The sequence below is a fragment of the Ambystoma mexicanum genome, chromosome 1p, assembly GCF_040938575.1.
Source record: "Ambystoma mexicanum isolate Mex_15411 chromosome 1p, UKY_AmexF1_1, whole genome shotgun sequence".
NCBI lineage: Eukaryota > Metazoa > Chordata > Amphibia > Caudata > Ambystomatidae > Ambystoma > Ambystoma mexicanum.
Genome location: NC_090921.1, coordinates 494,118,461 through 494,130,707, shown reverse-complemented (window position 1 = coordinate 494,130,707; position 12,247 = coordinate 494,118,461). Strand labels below are relative to the sequence as shown.

At 45.6% G+C, this 12,247-nt stretch overlaps 1 protein-coding gene across 1 annotated transcript in view; it reads right to left on the bottom strand.

The window, feature by feature from the left end:
- The window catches only part of LOC138573603 (TIR domain-containing adapter molecule 1-like), a 91,772-nt gene extending 80,416 nt beyond the window's left edge, over nt 1-11,356 (bottom strand). The window contains exon 1 of the mRNA XM_069649351.1: nt 11,277-11,356. The gene's annotated coding sequence lies outside the window, so the exon portion shown is untranslated. The remainder of the gene's footprint in view (nt 1-11,276) is intronic.
- Between the last annotated feature and the right edge of the window lie 891 nt (nt 11,357-12,247).

Sequence of the window (12,247 nt, the reverse complement as noted above, 5' to 3'; positions counted from 1 at the left end):
TGGTTTGAGGAGCAGGGTGGAGGATGGAGAGACAGGTATCTGATACAGCTGTAAAGAAATGGACACAGAAACTGGCAGAGTATTTCCGTCTCAAAAATATGGACCCAAACACAGATTTGTCAGGGTTTTTATATGGGTTTACACAATGAGCATAATATATAAGACAGGGGTATACATTCAGTCAGTGACATTTGACCAATATACTTCCTAACCGATCATCAGACTATCCATGTTACAAAATCTCCACCTGTGTCAGATGGCTCCATCATACGTAACAAGCCACGGTCTGTGACAGACCCTTTGTGACCCTATTCTGGTTCTCATGCAACCGATATAGCTTTAAAGCATAAACATAGAACGTGATGGATCTTAATAGTTGACCTGATAAAAACCTATGAAATTCAGTAAAAAACGTGCTTGAACGGACATTATTTTTGAGGTCCAAAAAAAAATCCACCAACAATTTGCCAGTTATGGTTTCTAGAGGAACCATAACTGAGCCGCCGCCACTGTAAAGCAACCATAACTGAGCCACTGCTTTGGCCAGTTGCCACCCTGCCTGGGACATGGCTTTGGGCCATGCCCCAAGCCCAGCTTAGCCAGTCAAGCTACCTAGTGCATTGGTCACTTAACCCCCATGCTAGGCCCAGTGGAAGCTTACCCATATGGGTCATTGGGCCACTGGCGTTAGCTTGTGGTCAGTAGCCACCTTTGCCCGGGCCAATGAAGTTTGACATCTCCAGATACCAGAAGCCACACCATCACCAGGCTATAAACTAAGAACTGCAAGAGAAAAAAACAGGAAATTGTCCTTTTCATGCAACATACCGTGCCTCTGGAACAAGTTCCCAATGCACTTCAGGAACAATCTGAAGACCCTACTCTACATAGAACATGTTGCTAATCATTAGCTCAACCCTAAATCACCCTATCTGGAACTTCACCCTCTCCCAATTACCCGATCCATCCCAGCCCACCTGCTGCCCAAGCACCCTAAATGATAACTCTATGGTGCACCACTATGTGAAGCGCTCTGTTACTGGTTGGGCTTTATAAATCCCATGAATACAGCGGTGAATCGAGGGAGTTTGTACCTTCTCCCCAAGGGAGAGCCCCAGCCTGTGAGGCTAGGGAGTTGAACTTTCTCTGCAAAACCCTCCTAAGGGCAGAGGCAAGTGGGACCTCACCGGGAGAGACTTCCCCTTTAGGGACAAGGTCTCCTATTTCTCTGAGGAACTCCCTAGAGAACCTGCCAATATCATCTCGTCAAACATATCCTGTAAAGAGTTACATGAAGGAAGTGTCAATATGTGCTATTGCTAAGAGGAAACTGCGAGTGTTCCTTAACTGAGATAGCCTCATTGACTGGGACAAAGAAGATGACCTATGGAGAAGAGAAGTCATGGAGAACAGAGAGAAAGGACTTTGGATTTGTGCCAGGGAAATCCCATGGCTACGTAGGATATGAAAGGGGAGGAGTCTGGGGAGGACAGAGAGAAGTCTGCAAGTTAAGAATTGGCTCGCTCGCCAGCGTTAATCAGAGACTGGACAATCTGCGTTGTCAACTCGGGAGAGAGCAGGAATCAGAGAGAGAGAGACGATTGGCATCTTGCAAGGACGAGCAGGAAAGAAGTACCGTTGGATGCACAGCGTCCTACATGCTGGGAGACAAATGAGAGAAGAGTGGTGGCGTGACCACAAGCAACCTGTGATGGACCTATGGTCCCATTAACAAAGCTGATACCACTCAAGCGCACCGGAATAACCCGGTAACGGGGAAACAAGAGTGCCTTCAGTTAGGTTACCAGACATTTGGTCGAAAAAAATTGGTCGACCAGACAAATGGTCGAACCAATTTGGTCGAAAACCAAATGGTCGAATTTTTTATTTTTACCCTTTTTTTTTTGGGGGGGTGTCCCCCCCCAACCCCCTTTTTTTCTCTAAAAACCCCTTTTTTTACAAAACGAAAACCCGAAAAATAAATATATAAATAAAAAAAAAATTCGACCATTTGGTTTTCGACCAAATTGCGTCGACCAAATTGCAGTCTACCAGTTTTTTTTCGACCAATTGACTGGACACCCTTCAGTTACAGTGGCACGTAAGAAATGATGTGCAGGAAATCAACTGCCAACCTCACAAAGCCGACAGATGACCAGGAGGAGACAGAGAACCCGGTGACATTATCCCTAAGAGCCAAATGTACCACGGAAGAGGGGAAACCCGGGAGGAGGACAGGGAACCATTATTGGAACGCTCATACTAGTCCCAGTGTGGAGAAAAGGACTATACCATTAAAAGCCAGTGAAGTGAAGGCAAACCATTGTTGGAATGCTCATACTCGTCCCAGTGTGGAGAAACGAAATACAAAATTAAAAGCTGGTAAAGTTGAGGAGAAGCATTATCGGAAAGCTCATACTCATCCAAGTGTGAAGGAAGATACCATAACATTAAAAGCAAGGGAATCTAATGAGCATTATTACTGGAAGACTCATAACCGTCCCAGTGAAAGAGAGAATATAAAGTTAATGGCCAGAAGAAACAAGTGTTGGGATCTCCATTCTCAGGTCAATCAGGAAAGATTAAGAAAAGAAGAGAGACCACGAAACAAAGAAAATATTAAGGGAGAAATTCAGAAATATCGGATAACCCTACCAGGGAAAAAGAGAGACAGTATCATTAGTAGGAAAAGTCAAAAGGAAAATAATAAAAGACTGGAAATTCATAAACCAAGCGAAGGGAGAGAAAAAAAAACAAAATTATTGAAAGAACTGTGTGAATTGATAAAAGTAGTCACCAGAGACTATTTGAAGATAACATATTCAATTGAAGTTCACAAGCAGCAAACACATCCGGGGAAGGCAGTCACTCTCCTGTCCTTAGTTATTAGGATAGTGGTAGGGTCAGATAGGGTTAGTTTTGGACAGTGGGTGGATTCATTTAAGATTTTTCACTGACGACTGACAAGCACTGTAGCTAGTTTTGTTAGGAATGGACGCCTCATAATATAGGCAAAAGGTAGGCATTTCTTATTTTGTTTAATCCAGAATCCAGTTAAATGAATCAGCAGAGTCTGTGTCCTTCTCCCGACGCACCACAATGCGTACCCCAGGCCCACCATGCAACCCAAGGTGGCCACTTGTCCTGGCCTGCGGTCAGGTTCAGGGGCCACTTTGCTCCGTTTTGGGTCTATAGGTCTATCTGTCTCTGGCCATGGCTATTGGCTACTTTGTCAAGACTCGTAGCTACTGGTAACAGATAAACATTTTGTTTGGTTTTTGGGGCACAGTTGACACCTCTGTGGCCCCCTCATGCTCCTTTGGGTCGTAGGCACCTCTAGAAAGCCACAAGTTGCCCTTGTTTTAGTTCCAGGTATGCACGTACACGATAAATTACCAAGTTCTGCAATGGCAGTTATTTGAAAACTTTTGCTATCCCGCAATCAGACTGTCTATTTTTTCAAACAGCCAATCTGGCTGCCCCCAAGTCTGTAACCTGGAAGAGTAATAGACGGACCCGAACCCAACATAGCCAAGAGGATGGTAAATATGGTATATATGAACCCGGATAACTGACTGATTTGTTCAGACTTTAATAAGTAAATAAATCGTTTTGAAGATTTACGACACATTTGTGAAAACACACTTTCTGGACCAGTACAGCCGTTCAGGTTGCAGGCGTAACCAAAGAATCATACATGCAAACATACCCCATTCCATTTGGGAGATGCAAGTATAGTCTTGGTTTTAACTTTGCATCCTGGGACACGTAGTTCCGGATTTCCCCGTTTTAAACCGAGGTCTACAAGTCCAAGAATACAAAGTTAAGATCAGAACTGGACTAGCATCACCCGAATGGAATGGGGCATATTGACATGCATAAAGAATTCTTTGATGGAGAATGAAGGGGAAAACATTCGGTTTATCCTTAATCTGCGCTTTTGTTCCCCCTATAAAAACACAAACATCTCCCCCTCGATAAAACCGCACAAGCATTTCCCAAATATGTCAGTCAGGTCTTTTTTTTTAAAGAATGTTTTGCACAGATTCATGGAACACTGCCAAAGTTATAATCCACCTTGTGATATTGTCACTTTAAGGCTGATCCCCACATCACGTGGGGAGGTACAAGTAGCAACGGGAAGGGGAGGGGCGGGGCGGGCGGCGGGAAGTTCAGTTCACATGTTACGAGTTGAGAATGAAGACGTGGCTTAATCTCCTGTCTCCGCCTCGTGACTTGCAGTATGCATGCCTGAGGCCATGTGGGTAAGCGTCTAGAGAGGTCCTCTGGACATGACATTGGCGACAAAGAGGTCCAAAGAACCCGCGTGCAATAAACCCTCCTCGTGACCGAGCTAGTTGCAGAGGGAGAAGCACTCGCACGCGGCGCAAGAAACGCCCGAAGCAGCAGCGGCCAACGTGGAGCGGTCTCGACGCGTCAGTGCCGACAAAGGAATTAACAAGGCCTGCTCAACTCCCACTTTGAATAGGGCGTGCGAGAGCGGTCTATGCACACTGAAGTGCACAGACGTGAAGCCCACATGCGGAGGCAAAGGAGAGGCCAACGGAGAGGGAAACCAGGCCCTGGCATCAGCCCAGCCCAGATTTTTACAAAACTACGGCATCACAAGCGCACATGTGCGCATAAAAAGGTATTTACCAAATGGTTAACTGCGCGCATCCCAGCCCATTAAGAGCGCGGAAGGAATTGAAGGCTAGTACGCACAGCATAAGTGAACTAGGCGAAAAGCGCCGCAGGCGCACATTCACAAAAGTATCTGACCACGTGGCCAGCAACACACATCCAGCACAAAATAGCACAAAACGGGAACAAAGGCCATTTTCCACCACGAAAAGGAGATCAAGCGGCCAAATCAAACCCAACCGTACCCAGAAACAGTGCAAATCACTCATGCTACGCAAGGGGACCACGAACACTCGAGTAAAATAAAGAGAGGGAAAGGGAAGAAAACAGATCTTCAAACCATCTCAGAGAAACAAGCAACTACTGAGCACCATGTCTGGGGATGATACGCTCACAGATCCTCTCACTCCGGCCCGACACTACCGTCCCAGATTCAAGATGGCCTCATTACTCAATTGCCCACACACTTCAACCTCACTGAATCCAGCAGCCTGGGACCACGCTGGAAAAGATGGGTCAGAGATTTTGAGGTATGCATTAAGACGATTGGTCCTGTGGATGAAGAAAAAAAGCACAGCCTCCTCACACTGTCCATTGGCCCAAATGTCAGGGACATAGGGGAGGAACTCCCCACTGACTCAACAGACACCTACACAACCTCAAATCCGCACTAACGGACTATTTCACCCCTCACACAAATGTGGATTATGAGAGGCATATTACTCCACACGACGAAACAGATTAAAGACAAATCCATGGACAAATCCGTCATGCTACTGAGATTAAAAATGAAACAATGTAACTTCAATAACTACTCCAATGAAGACGCCCTACGGTCTCAAATCATCGCTGGCTGTGAATGTGCAGACTTTTGAAACGACTGCTGCAAAAATCTTGCTCACTAGAAGAAATACTACGCCTTGCATGTTCAGATGCAGCCCTGGCATCCCAAATTGAAAGTCTAGGCGACATCAAAATTACCCATGGCAAATGTGACAGCATCAATAAACTGGACTTTACGACCAAAGGCAATGGTCAGTCGTTCTGTTATGCAGCTATTCCTGCACGAAGGTCCGTGCCCCGCAATGGGTCAACAGTGTTCAGCCTGCGGGGGAGAAAATCACTTTAAAGTGGTGTGTTGTATATACCGGAGTCAAATGAAAGGGGAAGGAGCAGGAGGGAGACCACCCTCAGGTAAAGAGTGGCAAGCACAGAGTGCGGCCAGATAGTCGAACCACCCATATGAGCCACCTCAACGGCGGGCAAGAGAAGAAAGAGGAGACACAAGACCTCAAGAGAGGAAGTCAGGAGATTGGCGGGATAACAAGCCAACGTCATCAAGATCAAGGATAAGGCCCAGGAGGCATGTACGCTACCTGGTTGAGAAATACAAAATTGAGAACCGGCTACCCCTCTCTCTGTACTACCAGGTCAGGCGAGGTGATCTACAGAGTCGTGGTGGACAGAGCTTTCACTTACCAATGCACAAGGCAAAGAGCAGAAGAGAACAGAACCATCTCATTCAAAAACTAACAAACAATCACAACATGACATCTTCTATATTAATTTATTCAGTATAAAGACCAATTTCGAAATTTGTTAAAAAAGAAGAACCGAGAGAACATCAACAATGCAGGCATAAATATGGTGCATCACCAATTTCTTCTCGCTTACTTATTAAAAAACACAATATATTTCATATGGGGTTCGTCATTTTAGTGGAAACCACTCTATCTATTTAAGAAGTTTGCAAATACAAGACTATGTACTTTAGGTAGTCTATTGTCATGTGTCAACCTGGTTGAACACTCCCAAACAGCAGATCAAGTGCATCCTCAGAAGAGGACATCCGAAGGAAGGAAAAACATTGTGATGAGCCCAAGAAAAGGGGCTATCTATATGCACTTGGGAATCCAACAGCGAAAGAACACAGTCCAATCCTCCTAATTCAAGTGAACAACTTGGCAGCCAAATTCCCAGTGGACACTGGAGCGACCGTAAATGTGATACGCGAGGAAGTATACGGCAGTCTACCACAGGCTACCCGCCTTCGACCAGTAGAAGTCCACATTTACCTGTATGGGTCCAAAACACCCCTACCGTGCAAGGGATACTTTATGGAGGTGTGCTCCTACAAAGGGCAAACAAAAGGACCCCGATGCATGTACTGAAGGCAGCCACCAAAAAGCAGTTGCTTCCTGAGCTACAAAGCCGCTATTGACATGGGCCTCATCCACGTGTTATACAGGCTCATGGCCCACAAATATGTCGACCCAGCTGTCAAGATCGAGCAACTATTCCTGGCACTATTCAAGGGCCTGGGGAAACAGAGAAAGGCAAATTGAATTTCCCATTGATCCTCAAGTACCACCTGTAGCACAACACTATCGGGGTAACCCCATAAATATACAGAAGCAAGTGAAAGAGGAAATCCACAAACTTCTTGAAGCAGATATTATCGAGCCTGCCGAAGGACCCACATCCTCTATCCCGGATTGTCCCAGTACCAAAAAAAGATTCCACTGACATCCGCATATGCGTTGACCAAATGAGGCCATCCTAAGGGAACGCCACCAAGCACCACGCATCACCGACATAGGTCACTTATTAAATGGCGCCACTGTGTTCTCCAAGTTGGACCTCAACAAAGGGTACCACCAGTTGGAATTGAACAAAAACTCCAGCTGCATCACCACATTTGTCACACATTTAGGCTTATTTAGATACAGAATCCTCTGTTTCGGAGTCTCATCCGCAGCAGAAATATTTCAATCCAAAATCCACAATGTCATAAAACACATACCAAATTGCTTGAATTACAGCAATGATATCTTAGTATTCGGACAAGATCAGGAGCAGCATGACAACACGCTAACTCGAGTCTGCATGGCCCTCGAGGAGGCTCATCTCACCTTGACCAAAGAGAAGTGTGAATTCAGAAAGCAAAACACAGATTCTTTGGACACCTCTTTTCATCTAGTGGTCTGACCCCAGACCCTGAAAAGGTCACTGCACTCACAGACGCAGAACCACCAAAAAACATATCGGTCGTTCGCTCTATTCTGGGGTGGGCCAGCTATTGCACTCGTTACATAAAAGACTTTGCATCGGTTAGCGAACTCCTAAGAGCACTAACAAAGCAAGACACAGAGTTTGTGTGGAGCGGTGAATGCCAACAGGCATTCTAAACAATAAAACAACGCGTATCGGATGCAAAGAACATGGAATATTTCATCTCCAAAAGAGAGACAGAACTCATAGTAGATGCCAGCATGGTAGGACTTGGCGCCATCCTAACGCAATTGGATTCCAAGGAAAACCATACAAGACATATTGTTTCATACGCCAGCAAGAGACTATCAAAAATGGAACAGGCTTATTCGCAGGTGGAAAAGGAGGGCCTGGCGGTGGCCTGGGCCTGTGAACACTTCCACCTCTTTCTTTACGTTAAACCATTCACAGTGGTCACCGACCACCAGGCCCTGTAATTCATATACGGAAACCTGCAAGGAAAAATGCTGCCGAGGATTGCACGATGGGCACTCAGATTACAGGACTACAGCTTTCAAATAACACATCGACCAGTGAAAGGTCACAACCCAGCCGATTTTCTGTCACATCATCCCTGCAAAGAGTCACAGCCCGCCACCTCCATCGCGGATCAATATATACATTACATCATGCAGGAAAATATGCCAAAAGTACTCGACCCTCACCAAATAGCACAGGAGACGGAAAATGATCAAGGTCTGTAGGTGATACTCAGATGCCTTGAAAAGGGACACTGGAAACAAGCTAAACAGGCGGGGGAGAGCACCTGTGAGGAAGCAAAGCAGGACATTGGCTGCCTGTTAGCCGTCAAGGAGGAACTCACCAAAACAGAGTGAGGGTTACTGCTCAAAGGAACCAAAATAGTGATCCCTTGCACACTACGCCCGAAAGTACTAGAACTATCACATGAAGGTCACAGAGGAATAGTATTCACGAAGAGAATGCTCAGGCAAAAGGTATGGTTCACTCACTTAGACTCCCAAGTCGAAAGTCTACTCAAACAATGACCCACATCTGCCGTACTGAATCCCCACACTCTACCAGAACCCCTGCGCATGACAGATCTCCCAGAAAATGCCTGGGACGAAATCGCAGTGGATTTCTTTGGACCACTGGAAGGGGGTGAACACATTCTAGTAGCAGTGGACGAATACTCGCGGTTCCCAGACTTACAGCTGGTACTGTCCACATCAGCAATCCACACCATACCTGCCCTTGAGAGGATTTTCGCCACATATGGCATCCCCAAAGTTCTAAAATCTGACAATGCACCTCCTTACACTGGACAAGACGTCAAAGTATTTGCGGAATACATGGGTTTCATGCATCGCAGAATTACATCGTTATGGCCACAGGCCAATGGTACAGTTGAAAGTTTCATGTGCAACGTAAAAAGGAATATACAAACTGCCCGGCTGACTGGGGAACCGGTCGAGAAGGTATTGTGCCAACTGCTGCCAGAATACCGCACAGCAAGACGGGAAAGCTGCCATCAGAGATAATGTTTGGTAGAAACATAAGAACGAGACTACCACATACAACCAGTTTAGAGGAGAGTTATCCAGGAGATGCTGAAATGAGAATGCAGGATACCAGACAAACTGTGAACATGAAAAAAGAAGCTGATGAAAGTAGAAGAGCCAGAGACAATGACCTGGAGCCAGGAGATGTAGTCATAGTGCGACAACCTCAGAGCAGAAAGAACATGGCTGTGTTTGATGAAGAACCCCTGATGACCCGTGTGAAAGGCTCCCTTGTGTCAGCTGAAGGTGAACATCGAAGAATTACCCGAAACTCCTCTCATTTCAGAAAAATACCAGGTGTCATCCTGTTGAGAACACGCCTATCAGACCCTCTGTCCCAAAGGTGGGACCCATCAGATGAAGGTGACGGCGAAGACTCTTGTGAAGTGAGAGTCAGGACATGTCCTGAGGTTCATGATGACAGCTCCAACCAGAGAATGATTGTGCGACCTCAGAGACAGAGAGCTCGAATTCGACCTCAAAAACTGATTGAAGAAATGGACTAAGGTACATCATTGTGTTTAGTACGGGGGGAGGGGGCGCGGTGGTGATATTGTCACTTTAAGGCTGATCCTCACATCACGTGGTAAGGGGCCAGTAGCAACGAGAAGGGGAGGGGCGGGCGGCGGGAAGTTCAGTTCACATGTTACAAGTTGAGAATAAAGATGTGCTTTAATCTCTTGTCTCTGCCTTGTGATTTGCAGTATGCATGCCTGAGGCCATGTGGGTAAGCGTCCAGAGAGGTCCTCTGGACAGTACACACCTAAAAAGAGGTTTCTCTATGGGGAGTCCAACTTAACCATAAAAAGTACTTTCATGGAATTTAAAATTGTAATAAATCAGACTGTACAGAGTACCTTTGGTGTGTCTCCAAACATATACCAGAAAACGAGGCTTTGCATTGCAGCCCTCTATCACAGTTTCCTAAACGAAAATGTTCACAGTTTATCATAGGACACCACAATCTCCCTCAGCATTTTTCCAGCATGCCCACTTCCACTTGGCAGATGCTTGTCTATAGTCCTGCTTTTTTGTTTAGGTTATTAGGCGGTGCTAAAGAGCCACCTATAAGGCGAAACTATTGCGTTAGAGTACAGCTAGGGAGACATGGCATACGAGGAGGGACACAAAGCTTGTAGGTGTTGCTTGGCTATTGATCCACCAATTGACTGTCCATGGCCATGCTAATCTCTATAGGCATTATCACCCACTTTCTGCCACTCTCCGGCCAAAACACATCCTCCTGGGATCTCTTTGAGCTAACATTATCAAAACTTACCATCAAACGGTGCTCGAAGTGCATACTAGTGTTTTTTCAAAGCAGTCTTCTGCGAGGTAATGACTTAATTGGAGCAGAAAACGCACTACTGGTGTAGTAAAACTGTCTTAACCAGGTCTGCCATCAGGCACTCGATTTATAAGCACTATAAATGTCCTTCACGTTAAAAACGACCACTGGCAAAGCCAACATTTCTGCCTTTTGTATAAGTATTAGGCATTTGCCAGGACCTGATATTATATGTCTATGTACTTTCAGCATTTGGCAGCTGCTACCATTGACTGTGAGTTAATACCACTACAGCAATGCCTGGCAAAAACATTTAGCATGCCTTCACAAACGCCAAAACTGTTGACATTGCCATTGCTTGTTTTCTTTGCATTGTTTTAGTTGTAGGTCTGGCTTAACAATGGGGAAAGCAGAACTGGGGAAAGCAGAACTACAATACCCAGACTGCAAAGCAAAATCAGGACTACATAAGGAACCACAGAATGAAATGTGACACATACATTCTACAATTTAACCCATTCACGTAGGGACTCCACAGGTAGAGAAAGAGTATAGAATCCTCTAGGTTCTCGGTCTTTAATTTCTCAGGCTGGACGGATCTGAGACTTTACTGTCCCTCTCACGTTACCACTGTAGATGTGTCCTGTGGAGTCACAGTGGAGCCGTTATTATCAAACATATAGTAACACGAGTCACAAGTTGCGTCTGCCAGATAGGATGGTGATAATGCCATAGTGGGACGTGTTAAATCGAGGCCCCATAAGACTTACCTGTCACTGTCAACCCTTCACATGTCAGTCGCAACCGAACCAGTTTTCATTTCCTGCTTTTCTGCCACCGCCTACTGAATGACGTCACGAGTTCGTGTGCCCAACCAAAAGCTAATAGTTGTCGGGAGATGTATTGCAACTTCTGTGAAAAATAGCAATGCATGAGCATGCTGCCAACTTGTGAACTACAACTCCCTTAAACAGTCACGCACTGGTGTTCTGGGAGATGGCATAGTCACTGAGCCGGACGTACTTTCGGTTTAGTTAGGCATTTCGTGTTTTGTTTGTTTTGAGTGTTGTTGCTAGGAAAGGACCGCCACACCTCTGCTATCAGACAGACCCCATTTTAACCCCCTTAATTTTGCTGTCTGCTTTTGTAGCTTTTTGGGTTGACATTTTGTAGCCTCTTAGGGTTGAAGCTAGTGCTAAACTCTTGCACACAAGCCAACAAAATAACAGAATAATATCCACATGAGCAAACGAAGACACCGCCTTTGAGGCCACTTTTGACATACCCTCCAGCATAGGGCACCAAAAATTACTCATCTTTTTTTTAAGGTGTGGGCATATTTTTCCCAGAAAAGTTCATAACAGGGAACCTGTAGCTACAAAACTAGTAAGCGGCAAGCACTCAAATAAGATGTATGGTACCATACATGGCAACTTCTCTAAACCAAAAGAGGGTAACGTTTTGGTTTTGGACAGCGTAGAAGAGTCTTTCTTGTTGTATCTGTTGCTGCACCCGCAAAGCATTCATTGTCGCTTGTTCTGACGTTAGTGCAAGACCGAGCTGAACGTACTAATGCACTAACATGGGCAGTCGGGTACAGCTCCCCCCACCTGGCAAGATACATGACCTGCCGTGTAGACCCCACCCCTAAATAACTGAGGCCAGACCAGTTTTCCTCCTTTGTGGCATAAAAAATGCTGCAGGTTATTTTAACATCTCTCGCTATCACAACAAACCACAC